Source organism: Xenopus laevis, chromosome 5S, assembly GCF_017654675.1.
Source record: "Xenopus laevis strain J_2021 chromosome 5S, Xenopus_laevis_v10.1, whole genome shotgun sequence".
In the NCBI taxonomy this organism is placed as follows: Eukaryota; Metazoa; Chordata; class Amphibia; order Anura; family Pipidae; genus Xenopus; species Xenopus laevis.
Window position 1 is genome coordinate 56,175,699 of NC_054380.1, and position 16,358 is coordinate 56,192,056.

Sequence of the window (16,358 nt, forward strand, 5' to 3'; positions counted from 1 at the left end):
GACCAGGGGTTCATTATTCCATCAATATTCTTAATCATTTTACAAGGGGATTACAGGCCCATTTTAATAACATGCTTCAATGAAGATCTTTTCTTGCACACAAGGTGGCTAACAGTTTTCACTTTATATTAGAAGACAATCAATTTCAATAGCATTTTAATTATTTTAAGAAGAACCAGTTGTGGAGCAGTAGCACTTTGGGGGAATATCTGAAACTTCTTCACAGCTAGCGTTCTAATTTTCTGCAGCAATGTAATCTAAAACATAATACACATAATTGCTGCTGGGTAATGATTTCTAATCTCTCCATTTCACATACCCTCTTATTAGGCTGATAATCATCGCTTTACAGATTAATTTTCATTTCACTTTGGGGAAACATTACAATGATTTATAGTATGGGTTTTGAGGAAAATGTTGGGAGTAATGTAGCTATCCAAAGGACCAAATCAATGCAGTCTTGTTTCCAAAAAACAAGAGGAAAACATCAATGAATTCTGTAAGTTGTATGGTTATCTAACTGTGTACTGTTTGTAGCAAGGGAAACAGTAAATGAAAATGGTGATCATTATAGTTCACTCACATGATAAAATAATAATGCAGAGGGAGTGATTCTTAGTTTCCTTGGTTATGCTTATTTGCATTCTTTAATTAGGTATCAGGGTTTTTCTTTGTTTATTTTTATTGGTTTTCAAGAAGTATGGTGGGGAGGAAAAGGGGCTAAGCAGGGAAGCCTGTGAGTTCTATATGGGCTAATGCTTGTTAAGCCACAATCAAATAGCATTGCATTGTACATATTCCCATTTAACATAGACATGTACATAGACGTTTACATAGACAGGGGCTGTGGCAGCCCCTGGCTAAGTAGATGAATTTTATTACTGGAAGCATCCCATTCACCAGTTTTAGACACATGTGGGTATTTTAGGGTGCACAGTAAAGTGAAGTTCTGGCAAGTAGTTTCTGCAATTTGCACATTATGGCTCCATCAAAAACACAGAGTAGTCAGCAATGCAGGGAAGTTTGCCATCTCAGCCAGGCATCTGTGAAAGTTGCTGTTATCTTTCTTGCCAAATGCATGCAATTTGCTGGAGTTAAAAAGACCTGATGTAGGATTTTTTTAAGGCTATGAAGGATTGGCGCAGGTTATCTGTTGCTTCTTCCACTTGGTCTTCTACTTCTCTTGTTCTGCCTTTTAAGATAAGTGCAGTCATAAGGAGTAATTGGGGCTGCTACCAGACCCAATATATTTGAGAGACCAGTTTTGTGGGTTTTTTAGAGCAGATAATCTCCTAAAATAAATACAGTTTGAGGTTTTGAAACCTCTGTAAAGGCCTCCCATAATTGTATGTACACAGCTGCAATTTGTAAGGTATCGGTTCATGTCTAAGAACTGTAAAAGGTGGAAAAGCATCAATTTAGACAACTTTCTGTTTTCATCCCCCCCCCCCCCCCCCGTGGCCATGCTTGAAAGTTAGGGAGATCAATAAAGTGAATTTGATTAGAGTTTTCTCCACTTCCGGTTTGAGCAGAGAAGTGGGGGAGGGGCCTACGCCTATCTTGAGAAGGACTGTTGTCCAAGCCCTGTATCTTGTGGTGATTACTGAGGGTCCCTATCGGGTGGTGATAATTTTAGCTAAACTTGTGGCCAGGGCCTTAGTGAATACTTTAACATCTACATTAATTAATGAGCTCCACACTGGGCAAGTGTTCCAGCCTATTTTGATATAATAACTATAACAGCTTCTTGTATAGATTGGGGGAGGTTGCCCTGTCTTGGGCTTCGGTTCGTTTGTTATGCTGGTGGGGAATTAGTTCCCTAGCTTTTGCCTGGTACTAGTCAGCCACTGTTTTGTTGAGTGGGAGATTTTGGACTGCTAGTGCTATATCATATTGGCAGCTTGGGAAGTCATGATAGGCCTTATGTGGCAGGTCTTGTGATTTTAGGGTTATCTTGGTGAGACAGGTATTTATTTGTGCTGGAGAGTCTGGTTGCATAGAGAATGGCATATACATGGTCAAATCACTGTTTAATAAACCAGGGGGTCATCAATTTCCATATTGTCTTGCCATACCAATGTAGTTGTTACTATTGTCTCTGTAGTGGATATGGCCATTAAAATGTGCTATTCTTTTCCCCAATGAAAACCCTCTGTTGTTTGTTTAATAGTTTCTTTCTGTTTCTACTTGCTTAAGTGACAAAGACTTGTGTAAGGTACGTGTTAACAGTTGGCATAGACAGAAAGACAAGAATATAGTGTGGTTTATAAATATTTTAGTCTGAGCTTGACAATTCACATGATAGATAGACACAGATGTAAATGGGGATATATTTACAGTATAGCTAGAAAAGTTCTGGAGAAAGAGAAATTGACATTAGACATTTGTTGTGTCAGTGAGTTAGTACATAAGAGCACACGGATTTCAGTATAAACTGAAGACAGTTAAACAAATATCCTACTTATTTTTTATTAATGGGAGTCACATTTTGCTCAACCACACATTACTCAGTTGCACATGGGCTACAGATCCTAGCATATTCAAATAATTAACAAAGGGAGCATGCTGGGAGCTGTAGTTTGGCAACATCAAGTTTGTATTCCTAAAATAATGATGCATTATAAAACTTTCGCTCAGCCCTCCAAATGCAAATGAAAAACAATCCACTTGATCTGTGTAAATCTGGTTTCTCTGTACCTGTAGCTGGAGCGAGAAACACAGTTTTCTATCACAGAATAAGAGTAGTATATTCTTTTGAGACATAGAAGACACACTGGCTCAGTTTCATGGACTAAGGGTGGTCAAAAAAAATTCCATCCAGCTGTAAAGACAGGAAGGTTGACATTTCTGCTAATAATATTTTGCTTCTGTTGCTATGATGATGATTTTGTTGCTCAGATAATTTTAAAAAATAAATATATTTTTTTGAATGCCACATTTGTAAATTTTAAATAAAAACTTAGGATCATTCTGTAAGAGCCAGATACCTCAAAGATTGAGGTCAGAACTTTGTCTGATACAACTAATGGTTAGTTAATCAAATAATTTGCTGATCGAAGATGTTTTGACAGAAGTTTCAACTTTCCAATTTCAATTTACTAAGGTGTCATTGAAATAAATGTGAATTGGATATTTTTTCTCATTTTTTTATTAGGGGGAGGAGTTAATCTGATCAGGCTTTGTGTACTGTGGTTTGAAACCTTAACTCTGTGAATTCAAAGCGAGTGTGGGAGCTGCTAAGCGAGTGTTGCATCTGATCTAAGTGTTGCATGTGAATTAAGTGTTAAACCTTAAGGCATTTAAAACCAAAAAGGCGTTTGTGACGAATTGCACTTGAGAAACTGTAAGTACCCAGTGTAAATATGAGTTCAAGTGGGTTTGCTGGTATTACTCAGTGTGTATCTTGTCACATGTATGTGGTGTTGGAGCAGCAGTTCCATGCAGTATTTACATGTCGGTGGGTATTTATCTTGGAGTCTGAACTCCAGACTTTTAGGGGTCTTGCAGCACTGAGGGCAGCAGCAAACGTGGGGGAGGAAAGGAGGCTCGCAGAGCAACCACTGGCAGGGGCTAGTGGAGTGGGGGGAGGAGAAGGGGCAGTGGACGCTAATGAGGGAGGAAGGTTTGTGACAGTCAGGAGGGGAAGTAGGGGACAGAAGGGTAGGGGGGCTGGTCCACAGCTTGTCCAAAAAAGTAAATTCACCATTTTGGCTGAAGATGCTGGGGAGGAAAGCTCTGAACCTGCGTGTATGGAGCAGGCTGACTCTCAGAGCACCATTTAAGGCAGTGGTGGTGGGGGGAGTGCAAGGAAGGAAAGGCAGGTTCTAGTTATAGAGGATTCAATTATTAGAAAGGTGGATAGTGTAATCTGCCATAAGGACCCTTCATGCCAAACAGTCTGCTGCTTGCCTGGTGCTACGGTTTAGCATGTGGTGGAACAAGTGGACAGATTATTGGGAGGGGCCGGGGAAGACCTGTCAGTCTTGATACATATAGGTACCAATGACAAAGTTAGAGGAGATGGTGAAGTCCTCAAGAACAATTTTAAACAAAACTAGGTGTAAAGTTGAGGGCGAGGACTTCCAAGGTAATTTTCTCAGAGATATTACCTGTGCCACGAGCAACGCTAAGAAGACAGCAGGGGCTTAGGGAGATTAATGCGTGGCTGAGAGATTGGTGTAGGGAAGAGGGTTTTGGGTTTTTGGAGAACTGAGCTGATTTCTCAGTCGGATACAGGCTCCTTGCTAGGGATGGGCTGCACCTCAATGATGATGGTGCAGCTGTTTTGGGGGAGCAGATGAGGAGATTTTAAACTAGGCATGGGGGGCAGGGTTCAGTGGAAGACATGTTAGATGAGATAGTGGGCAAAGGAAGGGAAAATTGGGGAGGAGATTTGGTTGGGGGTACTGTTAAGGATAGGGAGGACCACATTTCATTTGTTCAATATGTTACCAGTATTAAATGTATGTTTGCAAATACAAGGAGTCTGACTAAAATAGGAGAGCTGGAGGGAAAATATGATGTGATTGGTGTGGCCAAAACATGGCTGAATGAGTAGCATGTTATCAGCTGCTATACTTTGTTTCGGAGGGACAGAGGCAATAGAAAAGGAGGAGGGGTATGTCTCTTTGTTAGGCAGGATTTAAAAGCTTATATAAAGGAGGAGGTTATGTTAGAGAATGGGGGGCAGAAGTCTCATGGGTAAAATTCTTCACCAATTGTAAAGAGTCCAGTAAATTAATTGTAGGAGTATGCTATAGACACCCTAATGTAAGTGAGGAGGAGGAGGCTAAGCTCCTGATGCAAATAGAAAAGGCTGCTAGTTTGGGTAAAGTAATTATAACGGAAGAGTTTAATCGCCCAGATGTTGACTGGAGCAACAGTACTGCCAGATAAGTTAATGGGAACAAGTTTATAAACTTGTTGCACAACAATTTTATGGCACAGGTTGTTGAGGAGCCAGCCAGAAAAAATGCTATTCTGGATCTAGTGATCTTAAATGACCTAGAACTTATGGCAAATGTGCAAGTCATTGAACCCCTGGGTAATAGTGGCTATAATGTTATATCATTTAATGCAAAAACGAAAATACACTGGGGCAAGAAAAAAAGTGAATTTCAGAAAAGCTAATTTTAGTGCCTCGAGGGCACAGAAATGGTTGTCATTTTAAATGATATTAAATTACTGTTCTCAATTTATTCATTTAAGGAGTAAATGTTGAAGCCCTAAGAATTACCCTATGTGGCTTAATATAGAAGTAAAGAAGTTAATAGGAAAGAAGAGAACTACATTTAAAAACTACAAGTCTGTTGGGACAGAAGCTGCATTTAATGAATATAAACACAACTGTATAATAAATGTTGTAAATAAGCAATCCGGAAGGCAAAGAAAGGAAATAAAGAGTGCATTGCGGCGGAGGCTAAGGTTAACCCCAAAAGGTTTTTTTAATATAGTAATAGTAAAAAGATGCAGGTGGAGAATGTTGCTCCATTAAATAATGGTAACAGTATGGTTGTAACAGATACAGAAAATGCAAATGCGCTAAATCAGTTATTTTCTTCAGTGTATACAACAGAGCAGTGTGAGTTCCCAAGGTCACTTCATTGCTGCACTGATGACTCAGCTCAGTCTAGTCAGTGGCTGACTCAGGATATGATCCATAAAGCTTTAATAAAAATTAATGTAAACAAGGCTCCAGGGCCTGGTGGCATACATCCCTGGGTTCTAAGAGAGCTTAGTTCAGTTTTAGACCAGCCCCTATTTCTGAATTTTCTCAGAATCGCTTTCATCTGGTATGGTACCTATGGATTGGAGAAAAGCTGATGTCATTCCAATATTTAAAAAGTGATTAGGATCTTAGCCTGGCAATTATAGGCCAGTAAGTTTGACATCTGTGGTGGACAAATTATTTGAAGGCTTGTTAAGGGATCACATTCAAAATTTCATCCTAGTGAATGGCATTATGAGCAGCAACCAGCATGACTTTATGAAGGATAAATCATGTCAGACAAATTTGGCTGCTTTTTATGATAAGGTAAGTAAGATGCTGGACAGTGGGGGCAGTAGATGTGATCTATTTGGATTTTGCCAAAGCGTTTGATATCGTGCCCCACAAACGACTGCTTTCTAAACTAAGGTCTGTTGGGCTTAATGAAGTCATTTGCACATGGATAGGAAACTAGCTACAGGATCGGGTACAGAGGGTGGTTGTTAATGGTACATTCTCTACTTGGAGTAAGGTTCTTAGTGGGGTCCCTCAGGACTCGGTATTGGGTCCACTTTTATTTAACTTGTTTATTAATGACTTAGGGGAGGGTAAAGTAAGTAATGTATCAGTGTTTGCAGATGACACAAAACTATCCAGTCCAATAAATTCCATCCAGGATGTGGCATCTTTGCAACAGGATCTTAACAAACTGGCAATCTGGGCAGCTAAGTGGCAAATGGGATTCAATGTTGATAAATATAAAGTCATGCACCTGGGATGTAAAAATATCCAAGCCACTTATACCCTTAATGGGACTGCACTAGGCAAACCCATTATGGAAAAGGACCTTGGAGTCCTTGTAGATGATAAACTTGGCTGTAGCAAGCAATGCCAGTCAGCAGCATTAAGGGCAAATAAGGTCTTGAGCTGTATTAAAAGGGGCATTGATTCACGGCAGGAAGTGGTCATTCTTCCACTTTATAGAGCACTGGTAAGACCCCATCTAGAATATGCCTTACAGTTTTGGTCTCCATCACTCAAACAGGACATTATTATATCAGAGAGGGTACAGAGAAGGGCAACTAAGCAGATAAAAGGTATGGGAAATCTTAGCTATGAAGAAAGACTGGCCAAATTGGGGATATTCACGCTGGAGAAGAGGCGCTTAAGGGGTGATATGATAACTATGTATAAATGTATAAAGGGATTATATAATAATCTGTCTAATGCTTTATTTACTCTACCAGTAGGTCTTTCCAGCTGACACAAGGTCACCCATTCCGTTTAGAAGAAAAGAGGTTCTGCCTAAATATTCAGAAGGGATTCTTTACAGTGCGAGCTGTGAAGATGTGGAATTCTCTCCCTGAATCATTTGTACAGGCTGATACATTAGATCGCTTTAAGAAGGGGTTGGATGGCTTTTTAGCAAGTGAGGGAATACAGGGTTATGGAAGATAGCTCATAGTACAAATTTATCCAGGGACTAGTCCGTTGGATGTGTGTCTTTTTTCAACCTAACATACAATGTTACTATGTTACTATGTTACAGGGCATGCAGTATGGTGTATTCCACAATACTGCAGGATGTTTTTCCTTGTTTTAGCCAACCTCACCATAACCGTCCTGATTATTCCATTTACTTTACACCTCAAAATTCATATTCCAAAGTCTTGCAATGATATGAACTAAGAACATTTCTCTATTTTCAAAATTCTATCTGCACTAATAATTGGTTCTGGGCACATAGTTGGCATTGTGATCTGCAGGTCTCCACTTCTAATTCCTTATGTTTTAAGGAAGTCTTTGCTGATATTTTCAAAGCAAAGTTTTGCTTCTCTGGGTGCCAATCTAAAAGGTAGGGGTGCTGACAAAGTGCTGGCTAAGAGAATTGCTCTTTCACAGATTATAGTTTTGTGAATTCTATGTAATACAGAAAACTGATTCATCATCCACTACAGAGAGACAGAAGTACTTCCTGAACAGTTGCATGGAATATTTGATGTATATTTTGCTCTGTAGAAAAGAGCATTTAAAATGAACTGAGTCTATGTAACACTGTATGTATGAACTGTCTTGACACCATTGTGCTAGTTTTTTTTTACAGGACCCATCTACTGCCATTCATACAAATCTTGGGGTTTCATCAAAATTCTAGGAGAGGGCTACGTCATGATCTAGATCTAGGGATCTACGGACCCCCAGTCAAGTTATAAAAAGTTTCCACTTATTTAAATATTACGAAATCAGCAGCCTCCCTTGTATTATTATTTAAATGTAAAAAAATCAGCAGCCTCCCTCTATTATACTTTATCAGCATCAGGATGCACACAGAATTCACCTGAGGGTAAGGTGTTTAAAGTGGCACACACACACTGCTGGGAGTTGCAGGGAGTTGCCCATAGCAGAAGAGTATCTGGGAAACACTGGCAGCAAGTCATACTATTTCCACACATCTGAGGCCCACTTACTGGTGTGCTACAATTATTATATTTAAATTAAATCATTTTCATGATAATATTCTTGTTTAGTAGTATGTGCTATTGGGTAGTCCTAAATAGAAAATTTGCCATTTTAAGAGATAAGGTCTGCCCCCCAGTGATCCTACAATTCACGGTGCACACAAACAAACCATACATGCTAAGTCACATAAGCCAATTAACAGATAACGTTTGGTCTTTTGCTTCCACAATTCTTCCTGTTAGGGCTGCATTATTTCTGGTCAGGTGATCTCTGAGACAGCACAGGGAATATCATAAAATGGGGGCTCAAGGCAAGAGATGCAAAAGGGCAATATTTACTTAAATATATATTCCAGTTTGATAATACTCTTTAATATAGAATTTAATATAATGTAAACTGTTGCTTAAGTATTAATTTTGGGGGTATAGTTTACCTTTAAATATTCTTTTTGACTTTAGTCCTTTTGTCCATGCAGTATGAATAATTAACATTAGTGAATTCCAAGTATTTGGTGAGTTCAGCTATCTAGCAAAGACTGCGCACAGTAGATGTACCAGCTCCATTCATGCCCAGCAGAAACATCTCAGGGGAACTGGAGTCAGAATGTCTGGCAAAACCCTCCAAAACGATTGCACTTGGGCAGTTTATCACCTGTGATAATAAATCATGGTAGAACTTAAATAAAAATCTGGAAAAAAAATCTGTAAGTTAGTATATCACACCAACAGAGTTAAGCAGAACAGTTTTTCTAGTTATAGGATGTACTTAGCTCCAGTCCTAAAGCAGGTATTATTTCCACCCATTCCTTTGCAGTAAAAACCTGTCTCCTTTTTTTCGGACTGTGCACACTGCCAACGCATCAGGGATAAAAACATAATTTTGGAAATAGTCTTGCTGGTTTCTTTAGTAAATGATGACTGCATAAAGTATAACTGTAATCCTGAAATACCTATTTCTATTTCACCCATCTGGCCAGATCAGCATTCATCCTCATTTGCAGCAAAATATTATACTGTACATTTTAAAAAAATATATTCCTACTTATGTTCCCCCATCAGAAAAACAATCATTAACACATCTCATCCTACTCCTAATTTCTCCATACAGAGGGTGATGTATTGTGGGTACCAAAATATTCTATGACTTAATTAACTGTCCATCATTGCACCGCACGACAGATATTCCTTAAGTGGCCACAAATCCCCCTTTTCTTCTTACCTCTCATACTGTTGATGGGTAATTTAAAAGGGATGCATTGATGAGGTTAGGGCACACTCATCTAAACCATCTAATTTGGTGCTGTTGACTGGTTACCTATAAAATATAGTGCTAGTGAGGTCAGATGGTATAATGCTAACCAGGTTTTTTCATGTTTAACAAGTTATAGGAGAGATCTCAGCAAATCCAGTATACAGAGAAGGAAAGGTCTTTTAACTTGGGGGTGCCAAAAGTTAGGCACCCCCTAGTGGTCGCATGTACTTATCTGAAACCTGGTGCTGGAGGTCCTTTCAGAAGAAAACTGCACTGGCCTGGGATTCTTCCAGAGATCACCATGGAGCGATCCTCTTCTGGCGTCTTATTCTTTCTCGCGCATGTGCAGTCAGGGCCGCCATTGGGGGGGGACAGGGGGTACAAGTTTCCCAGGCCCGAAGGAGGGCCCGGCAGTGCTGCACTTTTGAAAGAGCCCCCTTGGACAGTGCGAAAGTGCGGCCATTTCCAAAGTCCCGAAGTGGTAACGAAAAGCCAAACAGCTGGAGTCTCGAAGCAGCGAAAAGACCCGAAGCCACGAAAACAGCAGAAGCCAAACTCCCGAAACAGCGAAAAGACCCGAAGTTACGAAAACAGCCGAAATTGAAGTGCTGAAGCGGCGAAAAGAACCGAAGTCACGAAAACAGCCGAAATTGAAGTCCTGAAGCGTCCAAAAGACCCAAAGTCACGAAAGGAGACGAAGTTGAAGACCTGAAGCCAAGAATTCAATTCTACGGAACATCAATTTGTGTTTTTTTTTTAATCCCTTGGCCACCAATGTATTATTTTAATATTAAATATATAATTTTTTTTAAAAATATTCTTTGGGGCCCAATTTTTTTTTAACTTGTAAGGGGGGCCCTGGAACCAATGTTTTTTTTTTTTACTTATAGGGAGGCCCTGGTCACCAATAATTTTTTTAACTTGTAGGGGGGCCCTGAGCATCAATAGCTTTTTATAACTTGTGTGGGGGGGTTACCTTTTGTAGCACTGATGTCTGTGTGGTCTTTTAATTGTTGTGTGGAGTGGGCGGGATCTGGGGTGGGCGGGATCCAGGGGTGGACGGGGCCCATCGGAAATTTTGTTGTACGGGGCCCTGTGCTTTCTAATGGCGGCCCTGTGTGCAGTAGCACGAGAAGCTGAATTTTAATGAAAAAGACTGCTATTTCGTTCTACTGCGCATGTGTCTGCCCCAGAAAATTTAAAGATAGAAGGAGCTGGAAGACGATCACTCTGTGGTGCGCACTGGAAGAATCCCAGGCCATTGCAGTTTTCTTCTGATAGGAGAAGTGGCCCGGGGTTTCAGGTAAGTACATGCAATCACTTGGGGGTGCCTAACTTTTGGCACCCCCAAGTTAACCCTTTAAGTGCCAGCAGAATTTCACATTTTGGTTACGCGAAATGCCAGCCGTTTTTAAGCATTTTGTGCTCTCTCACTTTAGGGGCATTTTCTGAGGGGAAACCTATAGTTTACCTAGGAAAACTATACATTGTTTTTTTCGGTAGAAACTGAGCTTTCTAAATCTGCCTGAGTTTTCATGTATTTCCACCTGTGCAAAAAAATTATAGTGCTAAATACCAAAAAAAAAAGAAAAATTACCATTTTTCATCGTATATCAATTTATACCAGAAAAATATTTCATTTTACAGATGAAAATCCAACTGATTTGGAAAGCCTTATGTCTCTCGAACGTGCCAATACCAGATATGTATAGTTTTAGGGAGATTTAGGACTTCTGTACAGCAAAAACTCCCGGCAGTATATTACTGAATTTTGAAAGCACTAAGGCAGAAAACGGCATGCTTTAGATTCCAAGGCAAAAAATCCTGAAACCATAGGTTTACCCCAGAAAACCATACATTTTTGAAAAGTACACATTCTGCCGATTACAAAATGGGTAACTATGTCTCTCTACTCCCAACTACCAAACAGAAAAGCTTGTCTGAACATAGCGGTTTTTCAAAATAAAATTCAAAATTTTGAAAAATCATTTCAAAGGTTTTATTTTGCTGCTCCGCATATCCCAAACTATATTAGGTACTAAGAAAAAGCACCTGCAATATGATTGCCAGGGCTCCACTGAACAGTTTGATACCCATTATGCATAGGTTTACCAAAGTATCTGGCATTTAGAGACACCAATATGAAGTTAGCACATCCAAATTGTTCAGGACTTTACTTCAGCTACTGAGAAATCAACACATTGACTGCATTTTTTGTGGGGTAAAAACACAGAAATATATATTTACCCCCCAAACCCATATATTTTTGGAAAGTACACATTCTACAGAATCTAAAATGGGTACCCATGCCTTTCTGCTCCAAACTACTGAGTCGCAAGGCTTTCCCACAATTGTCGGTTTTGGTGAAATATCTGAAAATTTCCTCAAAGCTTCAAATTCTCAGCACCATATCACCCATGTATCGTTACGCACCAAGAAAAAACACCCTAAATATGATTGCCAGGGTTCCTCCAAACAGTTTGGTGGCCATTGTTCATAGGTTTACCAAAGTATCTGGCAGTTAGAGGCCTCAAAATGAAGTTAGCGCATACAAATAGTCCTGTGGGTAACTTCATCTAATGAGAAATCAACACATTGACTGCATTTTTGTGGGGTAAAAACACAGAAATATATGTTTACCCCCCAAACCCATACATTTTTGGAAAGTACACATTCTACTGAATCTAAAATGGGTACCCATACCTTTCTGCTTCTGCTTTAGAGGCCCCAAAATGAAGTTAGCACATACAAACAGTCCAGTGGGTAACTTCAGCTAATGAAAAATCAACACATTGACTGCATTTTTGTGGGGTAAAAACACAGAAATATATGTTTACCCCCCAAAACCCATATATTTTTGGAAAGTACACATTCTACCGGATCTAAAATGGGTACCCATGCCTTTCTGCTCCAAACTACTGAGTCGCAAGGCTTTCCCACAATTGTCGGTTTTGGTGAAATATCTGAAAATTGCCTCCAAGCTTCAACTTCTCAGCACCATATCACCCATGTATCGTTACGCACCAAGAAAAAGCACCCTAAATATGATTGCCAGGGTTCCTCTGAACAGTTTGGTGGCCATTGTTCATAGGTTTACCAAAGTATCTGGCATTTAGAGGCCCCAAAATGAAGTTAGCACATACAAACAGTCCAGTGGGTAACTTCAGCTAATGAAAAATCAACACATTGACTGCATTTTTGTGGGTTAAAAACACAAATATATGTTTACCCCCCAAAACCCATATATTTTTGGAAAGTACACATTCTACCGGATCTAAAATGGGTACCCATGCCTTTCTGCTCCAAACTACTGAGTCGCAAGGCTTTCCCACAATTGTCGGTTTTGGTGAAATATCTGAAAATTGCCTCCAAGCTTCAACTTCTCAGCACCATATCACCCATGTATCGTTACGCACCAAGAAAAAGCACCCTAAATATGATTGCCAGGGTTCCTCCAAACAGTTTGGTGGCCATTGTTCATAGGTTTACCAAAGTATCTGGCATTTAGAGGCCTCAAAATGAAGTTAGCACATACAAATAGTCCTGTGGGTAACTTCATCTAATGAAAAATCAACACATTGACTGCATTTTTGTGGGGTAAAAACACAAAAATATATGTTTACCCCCCAAACCCATATATTTTTGGAAAGTACACATTCTACCGAATCTAAAATGGGTACCCATGCCTTTCTGCTCCAAACTACTGAGTCGCAAGGCTTTCCCACAATTGTCGGTTTTGGTGAAATATCTGAAAATTGCCTCAAAGCTTCAACTTCTCAGCACCATATCACCCATGTATCGTTACGCACCAAAAAAAAGCACCCTAAATATGATTGCCAAGGTTCCTCCGAACAGTTTGGTGGCCATTGTTCATAGGTGTACCAAAGTATCTGGCAGTTAGAGGCCCCAAAATGAAGTTAGCGCATACAAATAGTCCTGTGGGTAACTTCAGCTAATGAAAGATCAACACATTGACTGCATTTTTGTGGGGTAAAAACACAGAAATATATGTTTACCCCCCAAACCCATACATTTTTGGAAAGTACACATTCTACAGAATCTAAAATGGGTACCCATGCCTTATTGCTCCAAACTACTGAGTCGCAAGGCTTTCCCAAAATTGATGGTTTTTGTGAAATATCTGAAAATTGCCTCAATGCTTCAACTTTCCAGCATCATATCGCCCATATATCATTACGTAACACAAAAAAGCACCCAAATTGTGATTGCCAGGGGTCCTCCAAACAGTTTGGTGCCCACTGTACATAGGTTTACCAAAGTATATGGAATTTAGAGGCCCCAAAATGAAGTTAGCGCATACAAATTGTCCTGTGGGTAACTTCAGCTAATGAAAAATCAACACATTGACTGCATTTTTGTGGGGTAAAAACACAGAAATATATGTTTTACCCCCCAAACCCATATATTTTTGGAAAGTACACATTATACAGAATCTAAAATGAGTACCCATGCCTTTCTGCCCCAAACTACTGAGTCGCAAGGCTTTGCCAAATTTGGCGGTTTTGGTAAAATATTCTGAAAATTGCCTCAAAGCTTCAACTTTCCAGCATCGTATTGTCCATGTATCATTACCAGCATAAAGCATCCTAAATATAAACATAGGGGTCTACTAAACAGTTTGATGCCCAATGTGCATAGATATACCAAACTATGTGGCGCACAGAGACCCCCAAATGACAATATGTATAGACATTTTCACGGCTGACGCGCTGGCTGCTGCAATATAACCACCCGGTGTGTGTATTATGCGACATTAGACCACCTAACAGTACCGAGACCCCAGAAAACCATATATTTTCAGAAAGTACACATTCTGACGAATCCAATATGGGTAAATAAGTCTTTCTACTGCAAACTGCCAAACTGCCAAGCAATGCTGAACATAACGTTTTTTATCAAATTTCTGAAAATCGTCACAAAGCTTGAATTTTACCCCATTATATGCCCCACATTTCATAACTTATCAGCATAAAACATCCTAAATATGAACGCCAGGGGTCTACTGAACACTTTGATGCCCAATATGCATAGATATACCAAACTATGTGGCGCACAGAGACCCCCAAATGACAATATGTATAGACATTTTCACGGCTGACGCGCTGGCTGCAGCAATATAACCACCCGGTGTGTGTATTATGCGACATTAGACCACCTAACAGTACAGAGACCCCAGAAAACCATATATTTTCAGAAAGTACACATTCTGACTAATCCAATATGGGTAAATAAGTGTTTCTACTGCAAACTGCCAAACTGCAAAGCAATGCTGAACATAACGGTTTTTATCAAATTTCTGAAAATCGTCACAAAGCTTGAATTTTACCCCATTATATGCCCCACAATCCGTAACTTATCAGCATAAAACATCCTGAATATGAACGCCAGGGGTCTACTAAACACTTTGATGCCCAATATGCATAGATATACCAAACTATGTGGCGCACAGAGACCCCCAAATGACAATAGTGTTTATACATTTTCACGGCTGACGCGCGCCGGCTGCTGCAATATAAGCACCCGGTGTGTGTAATATGCGACATTAGACCCCCCTAACAGTACAGAGACCCCAGAAAACCATATATTTTCAGAAAGTACACATTCTGACGAATCCAATATGGGTAAATATGTGTTCCTACTGCAAACTGTCAAACTGCAAAGCAATGCTGAACATAACGGTTTATATCAAATTTCTGAAAATCGTCACAAAGCTTGAATTTTACCCCATTATAGGCCCCACATTTCGTAACTTATCAGCATAAAACATCCTAAATATGAGCGCCAGGGGTCTACTGAACACTTTGATGCCCAATATGCATAGATATACCAAACTATGTGGCGCACAGAGACCCCCAAATGACAATAGTGTATATACATTTTCACGGCTGACGCGCGCTGGCTGCTGCAATATAAGCACCCGGTGTGTGTAATATGCGACATTAGACCCCCCTAACAGTACAGAGACCCCAGAAAACCATATATTTTCAGAAAGTACACATTCTGACAAATCCAATATGAGTAAATATGTGTTCCTACTGCAAACTGTCAAACTGCAAAGCAATGCTGAACGTTATGGTTTTTATCAAATTTCTGAAAATCGTCACAAAGCTTGAAATTTACCCCATTATATGCCCCAGATTTCGTAACTTATCAGCATAAAACATCCTAAATATGAGTGCATGGGGTTTACTGAACACTTTGATGCCCAATATGCATAGATATACCAAACTATGTGGCGCACAGAGACCCCCAAATGACAATATGTTTAGACATTTTCACGGCTGACGCGCTGGCTGCTGCAATATAACCACCCGGTGTGTGTATTATGCGACATTAGACCACCTAACAGTACAGAGACCCCAGAAAACCATATATTTTCAGAAAGTACACATTTTGACGAATCCAATATGGGTAAATAAGTGTTTCTACTGCAAACTGCCAAACTGCAAAGCAATGCTGAACATAACGGTTTTTATCAAATTTCTGAAAATCGTCACAAAGCTTGAATTTTACCCCATTATATGCCCCACATTTCGTAGCTTATCAGCATAAAACATCCTAAATATGAGCGCCAGGGGTCTACTGAACACTTTGATGCCCAATATGCATAGATATACCAAAGTATGTGGCGCACAGAGACCCCCAAATGACAATAGTGTATAGACATTTTCACAGCTGACGCGCTGGCTGCTGCAATATAAGCACCTGGTGTGTGTATTATGCGACATTAGACCCCCCCTAACAGTACAGAGACCCCAGAAAACCATATATTTTCAGAAAGTACACATTCTGACGAATCCAAAATGGGTAAATAAGTGTTTCTACTGCAAACTGCCAAACTGCAAAGCAATGCTGAACATAACGGTTTTTATCAAATTTCTGAAAATCGGCACAAAGCTTGAATTTTACCCCATTATAT